This window comes from Ranitomeya imitator, chromosome 2, assembly GCF_032444005.1.
Source record: "Ranitomeya imitator isolate aRanImi1 chromosome 2, aRanImi1.pri, whole genome shotgun sequence".
NCBI classification, from domain to species: Eukaryota; Metazoa; Chordata; class Amphibia; order Anura; family Dendrobatidae; genus Ranitomeya; species Ranitomeya imitator.
The window spans coordinates 425,867,755-425,889,769 of NC_091283.1; the positions used below are offsets into that span (position 1 = coordinate 425,867,755).

The 22,015-nt window shown below is 45.0% G+C and overlaps 1 protein-coding gene across 5 annotated transcripts in view; it reads left to right on the top strand.

Annotated features, from left to right (window-relative positions):
• Window positions 1-2,507: 2,507 nt before the first annotated feature.
• SULF2 (sulfatase 2) overlaps window positions 2,508-22,015 on the top strand; it is a 110,149-nt gene continuing 90,641 nt past the window's right edge. For 2 of the 5 annotated variants that reach the window (XM_069750830.1, XM_069750836.1), the window contains exon 1: window positions 2,508-2,644. The gene's annotated coding sequence lies outside the window, so the exon portion shown is untranslated. The remainder of the gene's footprint in view (window positions 2,645-22,015) is intronic. The other 3 variants (XM_069750831.1, XM_069750832.1, XM_069750837.1) reach the window with 3 other exon arrangements.

The following is a 22,015-nucleotide window of genomic DNA, read 5'->3' on the forward strand; positions in this document are numbered from 1 at the left end:
ATGTCAGTGAGACACATATATGTATATATATTAATATTTATTCCAGCGCTATACAGCTTGAAAGCCGGTAATTCAATTACCGGCTTTTTCTTTCTCCTTCCTAAACCCGACATGATTTGAGACATGGTTTACATACAGTAAACCATGTCTTCTCTCCATTTTTTTTGCAGATTCCACACTACTAATGTCAGTAGTGTGTATCTGCAAAATTTGGCCGTTCTAGCTCTTAAAATAAAGGGTTAAATGGTGGAAAAAATTGGCGTGGGCTCCCGCGCAATTTTCTCCGCCAGAGTAGTAAAGCCAGTGACTGAGGGCAGATATTAATAGCCTGGAGAGGGTCCACGGTTATTGGCCCCCCCCGGCTAAAAATATCTGCCCCCAGCCACCCCAGAAAAGGCACATCTGGAAGATGCGCCTATTCTGGCACTTGGCCACTCTCTTCCCATTCCCGTGTAGCGGTGGGATATGGGGTAATGAAGGGTTAATGCCACCTTGCTATTGTAAGATGACATTAAGCCTAATTAATAATGGAGAGGCGTCAATTATGACACCTATCCATTATTAATCCAATTGTAGTAAAGGGTTAAATAAGACACAAACACATTATTTAAAATTATTTTAATGAAATAAAAACAATGGTTGTTGGAGTATTTTATTCTACGCCCAATCCAGTCACTGAAGACCCTCGTTCTGTACGTAAAAAAACATAATAAACCAACAATATACTTACCCTCCGCAGATCTGTAACGTCCAACGATGTAAATCCTTCTGAAGGGGTTAAAACATTTTGCAGCAAGGAGTTCCGCTAATGCAGGCTGCTCCTTGCTGCAAAACCCCGGGGAATGAGGCTAAATATAGATCAATGATCTATATTTAGCTTCATTTGCGGTGAGGCGCCCTCTGCTGGATGTTCATAGATCGTGGGAACTTACCTAGAAAGCTCCCAGGCTTTCTAGGAAAGTTCCCACGATCTATGAACATCCAGCAGAGGGCGCCTCACCGCAAATGAAGCTAAATATAGATCATTGATCTATATTTAGCCTCATTCCCCAGGGTTTTGCAGCAAGGAGCAGCCTGCATTAGCGGAACTCCTTGCTGCAAAATGTTTTAACCCCTTCAGAAGGATTTACATCGTTGGACGTTACAGATCTGCGGAGGGTAAGTATATTGTTGGTTTATTATGTTTTTTTACTTACAGAACGAGGGTCTTCAGTGACTGGATTGGGCGTAGAATAAAATACTCCAACAACCATTGTTTTTATTTCATTAAAATAATGTTTAATAATGTGTTTGTATTTTATTTAACCCTTTACTACAATTGGATTAATAATGGATAGGTGTCATAATTGACGCCTCTCCATTATTAATTAGGCTTAATGTCACCTTACAATAGCAAGGTGGCATTAACCCTTCATTACCCCATATCCCACCGCTACACGGGAATGGGAAGAGAGTGGCCAAGTGCCAGAATAGGCGCATCTTCCAGATGTGCCTTTTCTGGGGTGGCTGGGGGCAGATATTTTTAGCCAGGGGGGGGCAATAACCATGGACCCTCTCCAGGCTATTAATATCTGCCCTCAGTCACTGGCTTTACTACTCTGGCGGAGAAAATTGTGCGGGAGCCCACGCCAATTTTTTCCGCCATTTAACCCTTTATTTTAAGAGCTAGAACGGCCAAATTTTGCAGATACACACTACTGACATTAGTAGTGTGGAATCTGCAAAAAAAATGGAGAGAAGACATGGTTTACTGTATGTAAACCATGTCTCAAATCATGTCGGGTTTTAGGAAGGAGAAAGAAAAAGCCGGTAATTGAATTACCGGCTTTCAAGCTGTATAGCGCTGGAAAAAATATTAATATATATACATATATGTGTCTACTGACATATATATATATATAGACAGTATATATATATATTTTTTTCTTTTTGGGACACATGGATCACTTCTATAGCGGTATGTTGGTTTTGCAAGCCTGCGAGAAAACCACGCAGTACGGATGCCATACGGATTACATACGGAGGATGCCATGCGCAAAAAACAGTGACACACCCTGCCTACGGAGGAGCTACGGACCACTATTTTCGGGACTTTTCAGCGTATTACGGCCGTAATATACGGACCGTATTTTCATACGCTGAGTGTGAAGCCGGCCTTACTACCATGTTTCTTCTCAGGAGTCAGCTCCACTACTGGACAGTCACACATTTCCCTCAGAAAATGACAGAAACGTCGATGGACACCGTTGTAGTCAACTGGGGACTTTTTGGCGCCATTCCAATCACCATGGTGACAGTAACCCCTACGACTCCATAGCATTACCTCACGTATGTGTGAGGCGCCGTGACTGACCTCAGGAACTCCGCTGTCTCTCGCCGCACGCTGTAAGGCGAGGAAAAGCATAGCACCGTGCGGCAGGATCTCCGCTATCACAGGTATGAAGCGCCGGCAGTCCAGCTGTGGGCGGGGCTGCTAGGCTGTAGGCGGTGCCAGGGCGGGGTTAGGCAGGAGGGGCGGAGCTCTAAGCTGTCTGCGCTGACTGCGGATCAGTGGGTGAGGCGGCCGCCGGTGCCACTGCTCGCACCTGCAACCGGGACTGGAGCTTCGGAGTGACCGGGGGGAGCGGCAGCCGGAGCATGACAGGTACGTGAGGACAGGCGGGGTGTCACCAGCGGGATCCCCCATATGTGGAGCGTTTGTCACTGTCCTGAGAGCAGATACACCGGCGGCCCCGGCACCTGCACGGCGCATACACCGGGAGCGAGGCTCGGTGCACAGCCCTGTCATATGTGTAAGGCATACATTGTATACTGTATATACGGTACCTCTATTCCGCAACATTATATCACCAAGAAGGAAAAGTGGCGTCTGGTGGAGACAAGTTACTGGTCTGCAGAGGATGGAACACGTTTTTTTTTTATACATCTAAAATTATTCAATTTTTGGGTCAGAAATCCCGGCATCTACAGCTTTGGCTGCACGCACTTGAGAGATCATCAAAATCCCCTGCTGGCAGCACCATTGTCATTGCCCCTAGATGTTCCTGATAAGTCCGGAGATGCCGCAGGTGGTAACACTAAGGCTAGGTTCACATTGCGCTAGGGGAGTCCGTCTAACGGACACGTTTTTAAGTAGTGAAAATGCAATGTAACGGACATTGTAACGCACCCATAGACTTGCATTGTATGACACATCGTGACGCATGCGTTTGCCACATTCCGTTTTTTTATGACGTACCTTCGAACGCGGCTTGCAGCGGGCAGTAGCGTGAGCAATGTGCAGCCTGGCATCGTCTTATGTAAAAACGGCTTCTGAGACCCTTTCTCGTTCCCTCATGGAGACCTCTTTGTGGGGTTGCACATGTGGTCCACAGCCCAAGCTCCAGCTATTACTGCATCCAAGACAAGAGTGGAACTCGGCTGCAATTTTGTTTCTTAGATCGGACTGAGGAAAAAAAATCACAACATGCTGCGATTGGCCACGTATGTCGGCCGAGGATCACCAAGGCACTCAGACCATGAGTGTGCTGTCTGTTGTTTACGCACCCATGTCCCAGAAAACCCGACATTTCATCAACCAAGTATAGCAAAATTACAACATGACGAGTCAGGATAGAATAGATAGAAAGATGTACGTGTCATATCAGTGCATGTAGTTTAATGTTCAGGTATTTAGCTAATAATTCAATCACCCCCGCAATTTTAATAACCAGCTGGGAGCAGATGTTTATAGCCTGGGAAGGTGATAATAAACATGGAGCTTCCCAGGCTATTAATATCAGCTCATAGCTGTATACTTAGCATTGGCCCCCACCCCCAAAAAAATAAAAATGTGGGGCCCCCTACAATTATAATCAGTACAGAATAGGCAGATGGCTCTCAGTTGCTAACCCCTGGGCTTGATGTCAGCTACCAATACAAAGCTGACATCAACCCCAATACTATTACCCCACTTGTTAACACACTAGGACAAGTGGGAAGAGTGGAGGCTAAACTCCAGAATTGGATGCGCCGTTCCTGGGGTGGCCGAGATCTGATGTTTTTAGTCTGGGAGGGGACCAATATCCATGGCCCCTAACTAGCTTATTAATGTTGGTCCACAGCTGTCTGCCTAGCCTTTGCTGGTTATTAATTATAAGGGCCTCACATCATTTTTTTTTTTTGGGGGGGGTCCCCCATTTAAAAAAAAAACAAACAAACAGTAAAGGCTAAGTATACAGCTGTGAGCTGATATTAATAGCCTCGAAAGATCCATGTTTATTATACCCTCTTCCCAGGCTGTATACATTAGCCACTGCTGTCAGCTTACCCTCAGCTGATTAATAAGATTTGGAGGGACCCCATGCCATTTTTTCTTTTGCGCCATTATTATAAACAACATACGTAAAGCAATGATTATTTATCTCACCCACATTTCTACCTATCCAAATATCTATGTATTGCTGAATATTTTGTTAGAAAACTATCTTTAAACGGCATAGCTTTTATATAGAATAGTTCTCTAATGTTAAAATCGCATTGCATACGGATGCTAGGTGAGAAAAATTGCATTGCACTTGCAAGACACATGTCCGGCTTTTCATGAACAACATCGGACCAATTTTATTAATGCTGATGGATATGAGCTCTTAGTCTCGTTATGAGATGTCTAATGTCACTTGCTGTACAGAATGGATCAATACGGCGCCATTGTCCAAATCTGACAATATCAGGTGGGCAACGCCATGAAGAGGTCTTCACAATGGAACGTCACACTGTTCCTACTCCTAGGATTTTGGTGTACGGTCACAAATTGTACTGTAGCCGGAGCCCTCTTATCTTCATTCCAGGTACACTAAAGGTACGTCACATTAAGCGATGCTGCAGCGATCTAGACAACGATCCCGATCGCTGCAGCGTCGCTGTGTGGTCGCTGGAGAGCTGTCACACAGACAGCTCTCCAGCGACCAACTATGCGAAGTCCCCTGGTAACCAGGGTAAACATCGGGTTACTAAGCGCAGGGCCGCGCTTAGTAACCCGATGTTTACCCTGGTTACCAGCGTAAACGTAAAAAAAACCAAACACTACATACTTACATTCCGGTGTCTGTCCCCCGGCGCTGTGCTTCTCTGCACTGAGCGCCGGCCGGAAAGCAGAGCACAGCGGTGATGTCACCGCTGTGCTTTCCGGCCGCTGCGCTTACACAGTGCAGAGAAGCACAGTTACGGAGAGGACAGACACCGGAATGTAAGTATGTAGTGTTTTTTTTTTCACATTTACGCTGGTAACCAGGGTAAACATCGGGTTACTAAGCGCGGCCCTGCGCTTAGTAACCCGATGTTTACCCTGGTTACCAGTGAAGACATCGCTGAATCGGCGTCACACACGCCGATTCAGCGATGTCTGCGGGAGATCCAGCGACGAAATAAAGTTCTGGACTTTCTGCGCCGACCAACGATGGCACAGCAGGATCCTGATCGCTGCTGCCTGTCAAACTCAACGATATCGCTAGCCAGGACGCTGCAACGTCACGGATCGCTAGCGATATCGTTTAGTGTGAAGGTACCTTAAAGGGAACCTGTCACCTGAATTTGGCGAGACTGGTTTTGGGTCATATGGGCGGAGTTTTCGGGTGTTTGATTCACCCTTTCCTTACCCGCTGGCTGCATGCTGGCTGCAATATTGGATTGAAGTTCATTCTCTGTCCTCCATAGTACACACCTGCACAAGGCAAGATTGCTTTGCGCAGGCGTGTACTATGGAGGACAGAGAATGAACTTCAATCCAATATTGCAGCCAGCATGCAGCCAGCGGGTAAGGAAAGGGTGAATCAAACACCCGAAAACTCCGCCCATCTGACCCAAAACCAGTCCCGCCAAATTCGGGTGACAGAGTCCCTTTAACAGCTCAGTGTCACAATGATTTGGTGGTGGAACCAGTGGTATGGCCATTTCTCTAAAAATGTCCTAGGAGCATGACCATGCAAGGATGTGTGTTCCTGTGTGGCCTAAACTTGCTACCATGTCCTGCAGCATATTCAAACTTGTCTCCTATCGAGCACATCTGGGACGTCATGGGTCGGCAATTGTAAAGGAGCTGCCAGCAGTGGATGTTGCTGATTTGCCAAACTGAATTTCACAAAGTAGAACATTCCTCAGACAACCATTAACCCCTTACCGGCATCGGACGTACTATACCGTCCGATGCCGGCTCCCCTGCTTTGATGCAGGGCTCCGCGGTGAGCCCGCACCAAAGGCGGGACATGTCAGCTGTTTTGAACAGCTGACATGTGCCCGTAATAGGCGCGGGCAGAATCGCGATCTGCCCGCACCTATTAACTAGTTAAATGCCGCTGTCAAACGCAGACAGCGGCATTTAACTACCGCTTCCGGCCGGGCGGCCAGAAATGACGTCATCGCCGACCCCCGTCACATGTCCGGGGGTCGGCGATGCGTCTCCATTGTAGCCATAGAGGTCCTTGAGACCTCTATGGTTACTGATTGCCCGTCGCTGTGAGCGCCACCCTGTGGTCGGCGCTCACAGCACACGTGCAATTCTGCTACATAGCAGCGATCAGCAGATCGCTGCTATGTAGCAGAGCCGATCGTGCTGTCCCTGCTTCTAGCCTCCCATGGAGGCTATTGAAGCATGGCAAAAGTTAAAAAAAAAAGTTTAAAAAAAGTGAAAAAAATAAAAAAAACATAAAAGTTTAAATCACCCCCCTTTCGCCCCAATCAAAATAAATCAATAAAAAAAATATCAAATCTACGCATATTTGGTATCGCCGCGCTCAGAATTGCCCGATCTATCAAATAAAAAAAAGTATTAACCTGATCGCTAAACAGCGTAGCGGGAAAAAAACTCGAAACGCCAGAATTACGTTTTTTTTGGTCGCCGCGACATTGCATTAAAATGCAATAACGGGCGATCAAAAGAACGTATCTGCACCGAAATGCTATCATTAAAAACGTCATCTCGGCACGCAAAAAATAAGCCCTCAACCGACCCCAGATCACGAAAAATGGAGACGCTACGAGTATCGGAAAATGGCGCAATTTTTTTTTTTTTTAGCAAAGTTTGGAATTTTTTTTCACCACTTAGATAAAAAATAACCTAGTCATGTTTGGTGTCTATGAACTCGTAATGACCTGGAGAATCATAATGGCAGGTCATTTTTAGCATTTAGTGAACCTAGCAAAAAAGCCAAACAAAAAACCAATGTGGGATTGCACTTTTTTTGCAATTTCACCGCACTTGGAATTTTTTTCCCGTTTTCTAGTACACGACATGCTAAAACCAATGATGTCGTTCAAAAGTACAACTCGTCCCGCAAAAAATAAGCCCTCACATGGCCAAATTGACGGAAAAATAAAAAAGTTATGGCTCTGGGAAGGAGGGGAGCGAAAAACGAACACGGAAAAACGAAAAATCCCCTGGTCATGAAGGGGTTAATAACCTCACTGATCGCAGCCAAGGCTGTAAGTGCCGGGATTTCATACTCCGTACTGAATAAATCAAGATGTTATAGTAACATAGTAACAGAGTTATTAAGGTTGAAGGAAGACTATAAGTCCATCTAGTTCAACCCATAGCCTAACCTAACATGCCCTAACATGTTGATCCAGAGGAAGGCAAAAAAAAAACATGTGGCAAAGAGTAAGCTCCACATTGGAGAAAAAAAAAAAAAACCTTCCCGACTCCACATACGGCAATCGGACTAGTTCCCTGGATTATCGCCCTATGAAGGAATCTAGTATAATATAACCTGTAACATTATACTTTTCAAGAAAGGTATCCAGTCCCCGCTTAAATTTAAGTAATGAATCACTCATTGCAACATCATACGGCAGAGAGTTCCATAGTCTCACTGCTCTTACAGTAAAGAACCCGGGTCTGTTATTAGGCTGGGTTCACACTGCGTTACAACAGCTCGTTCAACACATACGTTATATGGGCTGCTGAACGCAAGTGCCGACTTTGGCACATCGCTAGCGCAGATAGAGCATCTGCTAGCTCTATCTGCGCTAGCAGTGACGGACCCGGAAACTTTGCAGCCCGCGTCTCAGGGTCCGTCACTCAATGACGGCACATGGCTAGTGGGCGTGCGCTAGCAATGCGTCCGACATTGGAGTCAATGGCGGCGCTAGCGGACTACGTTACACCGCGTTATGCCGCGGTGTAACGTAGTCCGTCTAACGAACTGGGGGAACGCAGTGTGAACCCAGCCTTATGCTTAAACCTTCTTTCCTTCAGACATAGAGGATGCCCCCTTGTCCCTGTCTCAGGTCTATGATTAAAAATATCATCAGAAAGGTCTTTGTACTGTTCCCTCATATATTTATACATTAAAATAAGATCACCCCTTAGCCTACGTTTTTAGAAAATAAATAGCCCCAAGTGTAATAACCTATCTTGGTATTGCAGACCCCCCAGTCCTCTAATAACCTTGGTCGCTCTTCTCTGCACCCGCTCCAGTTCAGCTATGTCTTTCTTATACACCAGAGACCAGAACTGTACACAGTATTCTAACTGTGGTCGAACAAGTGACTTGTATAGAGGTAAAATTATGTTCTCCTCATGAGCATCTATGCCTCTTTTAATGCATCCCATTATTTTATTTGCCTTTGTAGCAGCTGCCTGACACTGGCCACTAAATGTGAGTTTGTCATCCAGCCATACACCCAGGTCTTTTTCATTAACGGTTTTGCCCAGTGTTTTACAATTAAGCACATAATTATACATCTTATTTCTTCTGCCCAAGTGCATGACCTTACATTTATCCCCATTAAAGCTCATTTGCCATTTATCAGCCCAAGCTTCTAGTTTACATAAATCATCCTGTAATATAAAATTGTCCTCCTCTGTATTGATTACCCTGCAGAGTTTAGTGTTATCTGCAAATATTGAAATTCTGCTCTGAATGACCCCTACAAGATCATTAATAAATATGTTAAAAAGAAGAGGGCCCAATACTGACCCCTGTGGTACCCCACTGCTAACCGCGACCCAGTCTGAGTGTGCTCCATTAATAACCACCCTTTGTTTCCTATCCCTGAGCCAGCTCTTAACCCACTTACACATATTTTCCCCTATCCCTATTATTCTCATTTTATGTATCAACCTTTTGTGTGGCACCGTATCAAAAGCTTTTGACAAGTCCATATACACTACATCCACTGGGTTCCCTTGGTCCAATCCGGAACTTACCTCTTCATAGAAGCTGATCAGATTAGTCTGAGATGAACGGTCCTTAGTAAACCCGTGCTGATACTGGGTCATGAGGTTATTCCTCTTCAGATACTCCAGCATAGCATCCCTTAGGCTACGTTCACATTTGCGTTGCGTCGGGCGCAGCCGCGGCGACGCATGCATCATGCGCCCCTATATTTAACATAGGAATCGCATGGACATGCGTTGTGTTGCGTTTTGTGACGCATGCGTCTTTTTTGGCGCAAGCGTCAGGGCACAGAGGACACTGCATGTTGCTTTTTTTTTTGCAACAAAAATCATGCTAAAAATGGACGCATGCGTCACAAAACAATGCGTTTTGCACGACGCAACGCCCAACAACGCAAATGTGAATGTAGCCTTAGAATGCCCTCCAGGATTTTACCCACAGTAGAGGTTAAGCTTACTGGCCTATATATGAAAATTTAGTTTCCATTTTTTTTCATCATCTGCAGATCAATAACCCCATGATTTCCATAATTCCACGTCCTTTTTTTTTTTTTGTCGCAGTTTCAACGTTGAAGAGCATGTAGGTACACTGTGTGATATCCACGCTGATGTGTGTGTAAAAAAAAAAAAAAATCTATATCATACCGACAAGGCGATACACCCCGGGCGATAGCTGTCCTGTCCTGTGTACACCAGGTGATAGTCATCATTTCAACTGATGTCAAGTCGCACATGATGACTCAGCCACCGCTATCTGGAAAACAAACATTCTGCCCACAATGGGGATCATTTATAAAGCAAATATAAAACACATAAAATAAGCTTAAAAAAGGTGCAACTAAAAAAATGTCTAAAACCCCCAAAAACTATAGGAAAAAAAGGTGGAAATAAAACAATGAGTTGAGGCCCTCGGTGCTGTTTTCATCTTTTTGTATATGCACCTTGTTATATCTGTCCTCTCATGTAGACACCTGGTGATGTCTGTCCGTTTGCAAAATAAATAAAAAGGTTATCCAGGACTATTTTTAGGTTACTATTTGACACCATTTTGCTGACACAAAACTGCCTAAAACATCACACATATTTTTGCGCTAATGTTTTGAGATACAATCCCAGCCAGCGCCACCAACTTTTTGAAAAGTGGGTAGAGCTAAGGTGAGGCCTGACCAAATTCATCATATTTTACATATCTTGCTGTAGAAATGTACCCCACTCACCGGCAGGAGTCCATTTCTTGCGGTAGGGAATGGTAGCTCAGGTTACGTCAAATTTATTAAGTGCTCGTCACAATGGATTTGGCGCATTTTACTCCAGAACGCTCTTCATCTAGACTGGTGTCGTAATATATTCGGGATATTCTCCATATAACGTGGATATGGGGCCACGTTGTGATGTATCAGAGGAGATTTCTACATAAGGTTAATTTTCCATGCAGCGTCCTAAAGTTCCAGGAAAGTGGATGGGATTTATAGAAATCTCACGTCCACTGTCCTTTTTTTTTTTTTTTATGTCTGTGTAAGGCTGGTTTCACATTTGCGTTTTTTGGTGCTGCGTTTTAGCGCAAAAAAAGCATGCGTTTTTTTCCCTATATTTAACATTAAAAACGCATGTGTTTTATTGTATGCGTTTTGCCGTGTTTGACGACGCATGCGTCGTTTCTATGCTTGCGTTTTTTTGCGGAAATCCAACATGTAGTAATTTCTAGAGGCGTTTTTTTGCGGCAAAAAAACGTATTGCTGTCTATGTAAACGCATGCGTTTTTAAGCACATGCGTTTGGTTGCGTTTTTAAACGCATGCGTTTCCATAGAAAAAAACAAGTCTACACACTGATAAGCCACCCCCCACCATCAAGGTGATAAAGGGATCCAAACTCTAACCCCCCACCATCAAGGTGATAAAGAGATCCTAACCCTAACCCTAACCCCCCACCATCAAGGTGATAAAGGGATCCAAACCCTAACCCTAACCCTAGGGATCCAAACCATAACCCTAACCCTAGGGATCCAAACCCTAACCCTAGGGATCCAAACCCTAACTCTAGCTATTTCTATTTATAGTGGGTTTTCTAGTTGATTTTGATGATTGGCAGCTGTCACACACTTCTCATCATGTGTTTCAAAAACGCAAACGCAGGAAAAAACGCATGTAAGCCAGCGTTTGCACGCGTTTACATGCGTTTTTTCACCACCTGCGTTTGCGTTTTAAACGCTGCGTTTTTAAACGCAAATGTGAAACTAGCCTAATATGTACTACGGTGCGAGTTTCAAACCCACACCGTGTCAATTTCTCTTTCAAATACAAGAGTTATGTTCGGATTTTCCCCAGAGACTTGCATTAAATGCGGAAAATTTGAAGGTAAAAAACACAAGTAACTCGCACATGACTGTAAGAATAAAGTTTCGTCAAAGCCAAATACCAGGAAATATAAAAAACAAACCAGCTTTATTTTAAAACATGACATGCCAAAAAGAGACAAAAACCGCAAAGTTAAGCACAAACTAAAAATGCCCTCGAATGCAATGAAAAATCACAAGAAACATAAATGAATGCAGCATGTCTATCCTTTTAGCATTTTTGAAGCGTATTTCATCCATAGAAATGAATGGGGGATGCATCAAAAAAGACACTTATTTTGCTCAGCATTTGTGATACCAAGAGATGCGTTTTTAATGCAGAAATGTCTGCTCAATTAACGTGTGCACATATCCTAAAAGCTACAGAAATGCGGCAAAAATGCTACATCAAAACTCATCGTGATAATGTAGCCATAGGTGAATATAAATCTGCAGATTCTGCTGGGATCTTTGTGCTGTATCTGGGAATATTGTTTATATAATGTGGGTATGACTCCGTGTGCCTCATCCTGGGATATTCTGTATATAATGTGGGTATGACTCCGTGTGCCTCATCCTGGGATATTCTGTATATAATGTGGGTATGACTCCGTGTGCCTCATCCTGGGATATTCTGTATATAATGTGGGTATGACTCCGTGTGCCTCATCCTGGGATATTCTGTATATAATGTGGGTATGACTCCGTGTGCCTCATCCTGGGATATTCTGTATATAATGTGGGTATGACTCCGTGTGCCTCATCCTGGGATATTCTGCATATAATGTAGGTATGACTCCGTGTGCCTCATCCTGGGATATTCTGTATATAATGTGGGTATGACTCCGTGTGCCTCATCCTGGGATATTCTGTATATAATGTGGGTATGACACTGTGTGCTTCATCTGGGGATATTCTGCACATAATGTGGGTATGACTTAGTGTGCCTCATCCGGGGATATTCTGTATATAATGTGGGTATGACACCGTGTGCTTCATGTGGGGATATTCTGCACATAATGTGGGTATAAATCTGTGTGCCTCATCCTGGGATATTCCGTATATAATGTGGGTATGACTCCGTGTGCCTCATCCTGGGATATTCTGTATATAATGTGGGTATGACTCCGTGTGCCTCATCCTGGGATATTCTGTATATAATGTGGGTATGACTCTGTGTGCCTCATCCTGGGATATTCTGTATATAATGTGGGTATGACTCCGTGTGCCTCATCCTGGGATATTCTGTATATAATGTGGGTATGACTCCGTGTGCCTCATCCTGGGATATTCCGTATATAATGTGGGTATGACTCCGTGTGCCTCATCCTGGGATATTCTGTATATAATGTGGGTATGACTCCGTGTGCCTCATCCTGGGATATTCTGTATATAATGTGGGTATGACTCCGTGTGCCTCATCCTGGGATATTCTGTGTATAATGTGGGTATGACTCCGTGTGCCTCATCCTGGGATATTCTGTACATAATGTGGGTATGACACAGTGTGCCTCATCCTGGGATATTCTGTACATAATGTGGGTATGACACCGTATGCCTCATCCTGGGATATTCTGTATATAATGTGGGTATGACACCGTGTGCTTCATCCGGGGATATTCTGTATATAATGTGGGTATGACTCCGTGTGCCTCATCCTGGGATATTCTGTATATAATGTGGGTATGACTCCGTGTGCCTCATCCTGGGATATTCTGTATATAATGTGGGTATGACTCCGTGTGCCTCATCCTGGGATATTCTGTATATAATGTGGGTATGACTCCGTGTGCCTCATCCTGGGATATTCTGTATATAATGTGGGTATGACTCCGTGTGCCTCATCCTGGGATATTCTGTATATAATGTGGGTATGACTCCGTGTGCCTCATCCTGGGATATTTTGTATATAATGTGGGTATGACTCCGTGTGCCTCATCCTGGGATATTCTGTATATAATGTGGGTATGACTCCGTGTGCCTCATCCTGGGATATTCTGTATATAATGTGGGTATGACTCTGTGTGCCTCATCCTGGGATATTTTGTATATAATGTGGGTATGACACCGTGTGCTGCATTTGGGGATATTCTGTATGTAATTATATATAATGTGGGTATGACTCCGTGTGCCTCATCCTGGGATATTCTGTATATAATGTGGGTATGACACCGTGTGCTGTATCTGGGGATATTCTATATATAACACGAGTATGATACCGCGTGCTTCATCCAGGGATATTGTGTATAATGAGACTACGACCCTTTGTTATGACAGATCTAGTGATATTTTCTGCATAATGTGGATATGTCTCCGTGATGTGACACATCCGGGAATATTTTCTACGTCTGGACGCTCTGATATATTTAAGGATATTTTCTGTATCAATGAGGTCGTGTGTGGTATATTTAAGGATATTCTCTATGTAATGTGGCTATGATGCCGACTTGTGATGTATCCATGGATTTTTTTTTCTAATGTAATGTGGGAATTTTTAGGTTTTGATCACACAAGGTTTTTGTTTTTACGTGGATCCACTTCAAAAACCCTGTAGCAGGATTGTGGGTTTTTGTTAAGGTCTCCAGAAAGGTATGTTCTGAAACGCGTTGAAGCCGCCAGTGATGGAGCTCCAGTTATGCAGGATTTTTTTTCCTCCGTCTCCACTATAAACGTCTTTTCTCCAGTAATTTCTCTCGTTCAGCAGGAAGGAGTCTGTGAATTGTAGCGCTGCAGCGGGGGCTTATTCTGCGCTGGTTGTCGGGGGGACGCGGTCGGCTCTGAAGATTCTGTTTTGTTTTGCTGATGCTCCAGCAGAGAAGAGCAGAAAGAGCGCGGGATTTCCAATTAACTCCTCGTGTGATCTCTTTTAGGAGGTCGCCGGCGAGGGCTTGTATTATCAGCCTCGCTCCGTGGAAGTCGCCACGCCGCCGCTTGACTTAATTTTAATCGTATAAAACACTTGTTGCGGCCAATATGTAGAGACTGAACCATGTGGAGATAAACCCAACGGGGAGGAGGTCACGTTCTTCTTCATCTCTTACCTCCGAGTTTTACTAAAAACCTTTATAGGGTCGCTGCAGTTCTATGCGAGGACTTTGTAATTCTTGGAAAATAAAAAAGCATGCAACTATCTAAAAGACTATTTTTTTTTTTTCTTTTAGAATTCTAATTTTTCATCATTTTAAGTTCTCAGCTTATGGAAATACAGCTGAGGATTTGTTACAATTATATCCAATATTGGCACAAATGTTTCTCCCATACTGATTGATTGTTACAGTGCATCAGTGTGGTGAATTGTCCCTCATTAAAGGGAGAACCTTAAGGTACCGTCACACTAAGCGACGCTGCAGCGATACCGACAACAATGTCGATCGCTGCAGCGTCGCTGTAGAGCTGTCACACAGACAGCTCTCCAGCGACCAACGATGCCGAAGTCCCTGGGTAACCAGGGTAAACATCGGGTTATTAAGCGCAGGGCCGCGCTTAGTAACCCGATGTTTACCCTGGTTACCAGCGTAAATGTAAAAAAAAAACAAACACTACATACTTACCTTCAGCTGTCTGTCCCCGGCGCTGTGCTTCTCTGCACTCCTCCTGCATCCTGTGTCAGCGCCGGCCAGCCGGAAAGCAGAGCGGTGACGTCACCGCTCTGCTTTCCGGCTGACCGGCGCTGACAGTGCAGAGGAAAGCAGAGCGCCGGAGGACGGACAGCTGAAGGTAAGTATGTAGTGTTTGTTTTTTTAACATTTACGCTGGTAACCATGGTAAACATCGGGTTACAAAGCACGGCCCTGCGCTTAGTAACCCAATGTTTACCATGGTTACCGGGGACCTCGGCATCGTTGGTCGCTGGACCTTCCGTGTCTGTCCTCCAGCGCTCTGCTTTCCTCTGCACTGTCAGCGCCGGCCAGCCGGAAAGCAGAGCGGTGACGTCACCGCTGTGCTTTCCAGCTGGCCGGCGCTCACAGCCATTGCAGGGAAGCACAGCGCCTGGGGACAGACACGGAAGGTAAGTATGTAGTGTTTATTTTTTTTACGTTTACGCTGGTAACCAGGGTAAACATCGGGTTACTAAGCGCGGCCCTGCGCTTAGTAACCCGATGTTTACCCTGGTTACCAGTGAAGACATCGCTGGATCGGCGTCACACACGCCGATTCAGCGATGTCTGCGGGAGATCCAGCGACAAAATAAAGTTCTGAACTTTCCCCAGCGACCAACGATCTCCCAGCAGGGGCCTGATCGTTGGTCGCTGTCACACATAACGGTTTCCTTAACCCCTTCATGACCCAGCCTATTTTGACCTTAAAGACCTTGCCGTTTTTTGCAATTCTGACCAGTGTCCCTTTATGAGGTAATAACTCAGGAACGCTTCAACGGATCCTAGCGGTTCTTAGATTGTTTTTTCGTGACATATTGGGCTTCATGTTAGTGGTAAATTTAGGTCAATAAATTCTGCATTTATTTGTGATAAAAACAGAAATTTGGCGAAAATTTTGAAAATTTCGCAATTTTCACATTTTGAATTTTTATTCTGTTAAACCAGAGAGTTATGTGACACAAAATAGTTAATAAATAACATTTCCCACATGTATACTTTACATCAGCACAATTTTGGAAACAAAATTTTTTTTTGCCAGGAAGTTATAAGGGTTAAAATTTGACCAGCGATTTCTCATTTTTACAACGAAATTTACAAAACCATTTTTTTTAGGGACCACCTCACATTTGAAGTCAGTTTGAGGGGTCTATATGGCTGAAAATACCCAAAAGTGACACCATTCTAAAAACTGCACCCCTCAAGGTACTCAAAACCACATTCAAGAAGTTTATTAACCCTTCAGGTGCTTCACAGCAGCAGAAGCAACATGGAAGGAAAAAATGAACATTTAACTTTTTAGTCACAAAAATTATCTTTTAGCAACAATTTTTTTATTTTCCCAATGGTAAAAGGAGAAACTGAACCACGAAAGTTGTTGTCCAATTTGTCCTGAGTACGCTGATACCTCATATGTGGGGGTAAACCACTGTTTGGGCGCACGGCAGGGCTTGGAAGGGAAGGAGCGCCATTTGACTTTTTGAATGAAAAATTGGCTCCACTCTTTAGCGGACACCATGTCACGTTTGGAGAGCCCCCGTGTGCCTAAAAATTGGAGCTCCCCCACAAGTGACCTCATTTTGGAAACTAGACACCCAAAGGAACTTATCTCGATGCATAGTGAGCACGTTGAACCCCCAGGTGCTTCACAAATTGATCCGTAAGAATGAAAAAGTACTTTTTTTCACAAAAAAATTCTTTAGACTCAATTTTTTCATTTTCACATGGGCAACAGGATAAAATGGATCCTAAAATTTGTTGGGCAAATTCTCTCGAGTACGCCGATACCTCATATGTGGGGGTAAACCACTGTTTGGGCACATGGTAAGGCTCGGAAGGGAAGGAGCGCCATTTGACTTTTTGAATGAAATATTATCTCCATCGTTAGCGGACACCATGTCGCGTTTGGAGAGCCCCTGTGTGCCTAAACATTGGCGCAACCCCACAAGTGACCCCATTTTGGAAACTAGACCCCCCAAGGAACTTATCTAGATGCCTAGTGAGCACTTTAAACCCTCAGGTGCTTCACAAATTGATCTGTAAAAATGAAAAAGTACTTTTTTTCACAAAAAAGTTCTTTTTGCCTCAATTTTTTTCATTTTCACATGGGCAATAGGATAAAATGGATCATAAAATTTGTTGGGCAATTTCTCTCGAGTACGCCGATACCTCATATGTGGGGGTAAACCACTGTTTGGCACTCGGCAGGGCTCGGAAGGGAAGGCGCACCATTTGACTTTTTGAATGGAAAATTAGCTCCAATTGTTAGCGGACACCATGTCGCGTTTGGAGAGCCCCTGTGTGCCTAAACATTGGAGCTCCCCCACAAGTAACCCCATTTTGGAAACTAGACCCCCCCCAAGGAACTTATCTAGATGCATATTGAGCACTTTAAATCCCCAGGTGCTTCACAGAAGTTTATAACGCAGAGCCATGAAAATAAAAAATAATTTTTCTTTCCTCAAAAATGATTTTTTAGCCTGGAATTTCCTATTTTGCCAAGGGTAATAGGAGAAATTGGACCCCAAATTTTGTTGTCCAGTTTGTCCTGAGTACGCTGATACCTCATATGTGGGGGTAAACCACTGTTTGGGCACACGGCAGGGCTCGGAAGGGAAGGCACGCCATTTGGCTTTTTAAATGGAAAATTAGCTCCAATCATTAGCGGACACCATGTCACGTTTGGAGAGCCCCTGTGTGCCTAAACATTGGAGATCCCCCAGAAATGACCCCATTTTGGAAACTAGACCCCCAAAGGAACTAATCTAGATGTGTGGTGAGGACTTTGAACCCCCAAGTGCTTCACAGAAGTTTATAACGCAGAGCCATGAAAATAAAAAAATATATATATTTTCTCAAAAATGATCTTTTAGCCTGCAATTTTCTATTTTCCCAAGGGTAACAGGAGAAATTTGACCCCAAAAGTTGTTGTCCAGTTTCTCCTGAGTACGCTGATACCCCATATGTGGGGGTAAACCACTGTTTGGGCACATGCCGGGGCTCGGAAGTGAAGTAGTGACGTTTTGAAATGCAGACTTTGATGGAATGCTCTGTGGGCGTCACGTTGCGTTTGCAGAGCCCCTGATGTGGCTTAACAGTAGAAACCCCCCACAAGTGACCCCATTTTGGAAACTAGACCCCAAAAGGAACTAATCTAGATGTGTGGTGAGCACTTTGAACCCCCAAGTGCTTCACAGAAGTTTATAATGCAGAGCCGTGAAAATAATAAATACGTTTTCTTTCCTCAAAAATAATTATTTAGCCCAGAATTTTTTAATTTTCCCAAGGGTAACAGGAGAAATTTGACCCCAAAATTTGTTGTCCAGTTTCTCCTGAGTACGGTGATACCCCATATGTGGGGGTAAACTACTGTTTGGGCACATGCCGGGGCTCGGAATTGAAGTAGTGACGTTTTGAAATGCAGACTTTGATGGAATGCTCTGCGGGCGTCACGTTGCGTTTGCAGAGCCCCTGATGTGGCTAAACAGTAGAAACCCCCCACAAGTGACCCCATTTTGGAAACTAGACCCCGAAAGGAACTTATCTAGATGTGTGGTGAGCACTTTGAACCCCCAAGTGCTTCATAGAAGTTTATAATGCAGAGCCGTGAAAATAATAAATACGTTTTCTTTCCTCAAAAATAATTATTTAGCCCAGAATTTTTTATTTTCCCAAGGGTTACAGGAGAAATTGGACCCCAAAAGTTGTTGTCCAGTTTCTCCTGAGTACACTGATACCCCATATGTGGAGGTAAACCACTGTTTGGGCACACGTCGGGGCTCAGAAGGGAAGTAGTGACTTTTGAAATGCAGACTTTGATGGAATGGTCTGCGGGTGTCACGTTGCGTTTGCAGAGCCCCTGGTGTGCCTAAACAGTAGAAACCCCCCACAAGTGACCCCATTTTAGAAACTAGAGCCCCCAAGGGACTTATCTAGATGTGTGGTGAGCACTTTGATCCCCCAAGTGCTTCACAGACGTTTACAACGCAGAGCCGTGAAAATAAAAAATCATTTTTCTTTCCTCAAAAATGATGTTTTAGCAAGCATTTTTTTATTTTCACAAGAGTAACAGGAGATATTGGACCCCAGTAATTGTTGCGCAGTTTATCCTGAGTATGCTGGTACCTCATATGTGGGGGTAGACCACTGTTTGGGCACACGTCGGGGCTCGGAATTGAGGGAGCACCATTTGACTTTTTGAATACGAGATTGGCTGGAATCAATGGTGGCGCCATGTTGCGTTTGGAGACCCCTGATGTGCCTAAACAGTGGAAACCCCTCAATTCTACCTCCAACACTAACCCCAACACACCCCTAACCCTAATCCCAACTGCAGCCATAACCCTAATCACAACCCTAATTCCAACCCTAATTCCAACCCTAACCCTAAGGCTATGTGCCCACATTGCGGATTCCTGTGAGATTTTTTAGCATCATTTTTGAAAAATCCGCGGGTAAAAGGCACTGCGTTTTACCTGCGGATTTTCCGCGGATTTCCAGTGTTTTTTGTGCGGATTTCACCTGCGGATTCCTATTGAGGAACAGGTGTAAAATGCTGCGGAATCCGCACAAAGAATTGACATGCTGCGGAAAATACAACGCAGCGTTTCCGCGCGGTATTTTCCGCAACATGGGCACAGCGGATTTGGTTTTCAATGGTACTGAAAACCTGATGGAACACTGCTGCGAATCCGCACTGGCCAATCCGCTGAGGATCCGCAGCCACATCCGCACCGTGTGCACATGGCCTAATTCTAAAGGTATGTGCAAACGCTGCGGAAAACGCTGCGGATCCGCAGCAGTTTCCCATGAGTTTGCAGTTCAATGTAAACCTATGGGAAACAAAAATCGCTGTACACATGCTGCGGAAAAACTGCACGGAAACGCAACGGTTTACATTCCGCAGCATGTCACTTCTTTGTGCGGATTCCGCAGCGGTTTTACAACTGCTCCAATAGAAAATCGCAGTTGTAAAACCGCAGTGAAATGTGCAGAAAAACGCGGTAAATCCGCCATAAATCCACAGAGGAACAGAATACGTGTGCACATACTGAAACCCTAACCCTAGCTCTAACCCTAGCCGTAACCCTAACCCTACCCCTAACCCTAGCCCTAACCCTAGCCCTACCCCTAACCCTACCCCTAACCCTACCCCTAACCCTATTCTAACATTAGTGGAAAAAAAAAATCTTTATTTTTTTATTGTCCCTACCTATGGGGGTGACAAAGGGGGGGGGGGGGGTCATTTATTATTTTTTTTATTTTGATCACTGAGATAGATTATATCTCAGTGATCAAAATGCACTTTTGAACGAATCTGCCGGCCGGCAGATTCGGCGGGTGCACTGCGCATGCGCCCGCCATTTTGGAAGATGGCAGCGCCCAGGGAGAAGACGGACGGACCCCAGCAGGATCGGTAAGTATGATGGGGTGGGGGGGAGCACCGGGGGGGATCGGAGCATGGGGGGGTGGATCGGAGCGCGGGAGGGGTGGAGCGGAGCACGGGGGGTGGAACGGAGCATGGGGGGGTGGAACGGAGCACGGGGGGTGGAACGGAGCACGGGGGGGTGGATCGGAGTGCGGGGGGGTGATTGGAGCACGGGGAGGGTGATTGGAGCACGGGGGGAGCGGACAAGAGCACGGGGGGAGCGGCACACAGGACGGAGGGGAGCCGGAGCAGTGTACCGGACAGATCGGGGGGCTGGGGGGGCGATGGGTGGGGTGGGGGCACATTAGTGTTTCCAGCCACGGCCGATGATATTGCAGCATCGGCCATGGCTGGATTGTAATATTTCACCAGTTATAATAGGTGAAATATTACAAATCGCTCTGATTGGCAGTTTCACTTTCAACAGCCAATCAGAGCGATCGTAGCCACGGGGGGGTGAAGCCACCCCCCCTGGGCTATACTACCACTCCCCCTGTCCCTGCAGATCGGGTGAAATGGGAGTTAACCCTTTCACCCGATCTGCAGGGACGCGATCTTTCCATGACGCCACATAGGCGTCATGGGTCGGATTGGCACCGACTTTCATGACGCCTACGTGGCGTCATGGGTCGGGAAGGGGTTAATGATATCGTTGCTACGTCACAAAAAGCAACGATATCGTTAACGATATCGTTATGTGTGATGGCACCTTTAGACAAGTAATAAGGCTATGTTCACATGCAGTGTTTTTTTTTCACTCTTAGAAAGCAATGAGAATGTGCAAAAATGCAACAAACAGGTTTTTGCAGCATTTTTGGTGAATAAAACTAGCTTTAATAAACATGTATTGTGGATACATCACACATGTAATCCACACCAAAAAAAAAACCCCTGCATTTTGAACAGAGTTTTTGTTGTCAAGAGAACAGATTTCGGCTGTGGGGAAAAAATGGCGCAAAAAAATGCTGCACGTGACCATAACCCACTTGATGCCGCAGCCCATGCTGACCTTGCATCTCTCCATGTTCACACGCTGCTGCAGAGATCCCATCACTTGACACCACCTGCCATTGTAGCTCTGTCACTGCTGTGGGTTGTCGTCCCCAGGTCCTCTGCGTCTCCCTTTTTTGAACAACCTGGCGAGATTTTCCTATGAGTTATCGGGACAGACTCTCTAGAGAATGACAACACAGTGCTCCGGCTCATCGTGTGATTGACAGCTGAGTCGGCGCTGTCCTCTGTCCCATCTGTCATACAGTCCAATTTCCTTTGCCTGGAGCCATCACCACCAGTGTTTTCCTGTAATGATGTATCATTTTGTTACCAGACAGATTTGCAGGGTAGCTTCCACCTTTGTGGGAACAGTTTGGGGAAGGCCTTTTTCTGTTCCCAATGACTGTACTGTGTACAAGGTCCATAAAGACCTGGTTGGGTTTGGTGTGGAATAAAATCCGCACAGAGCACTGACCTTAACCCATCCGACACCTTTGTGATGAACCG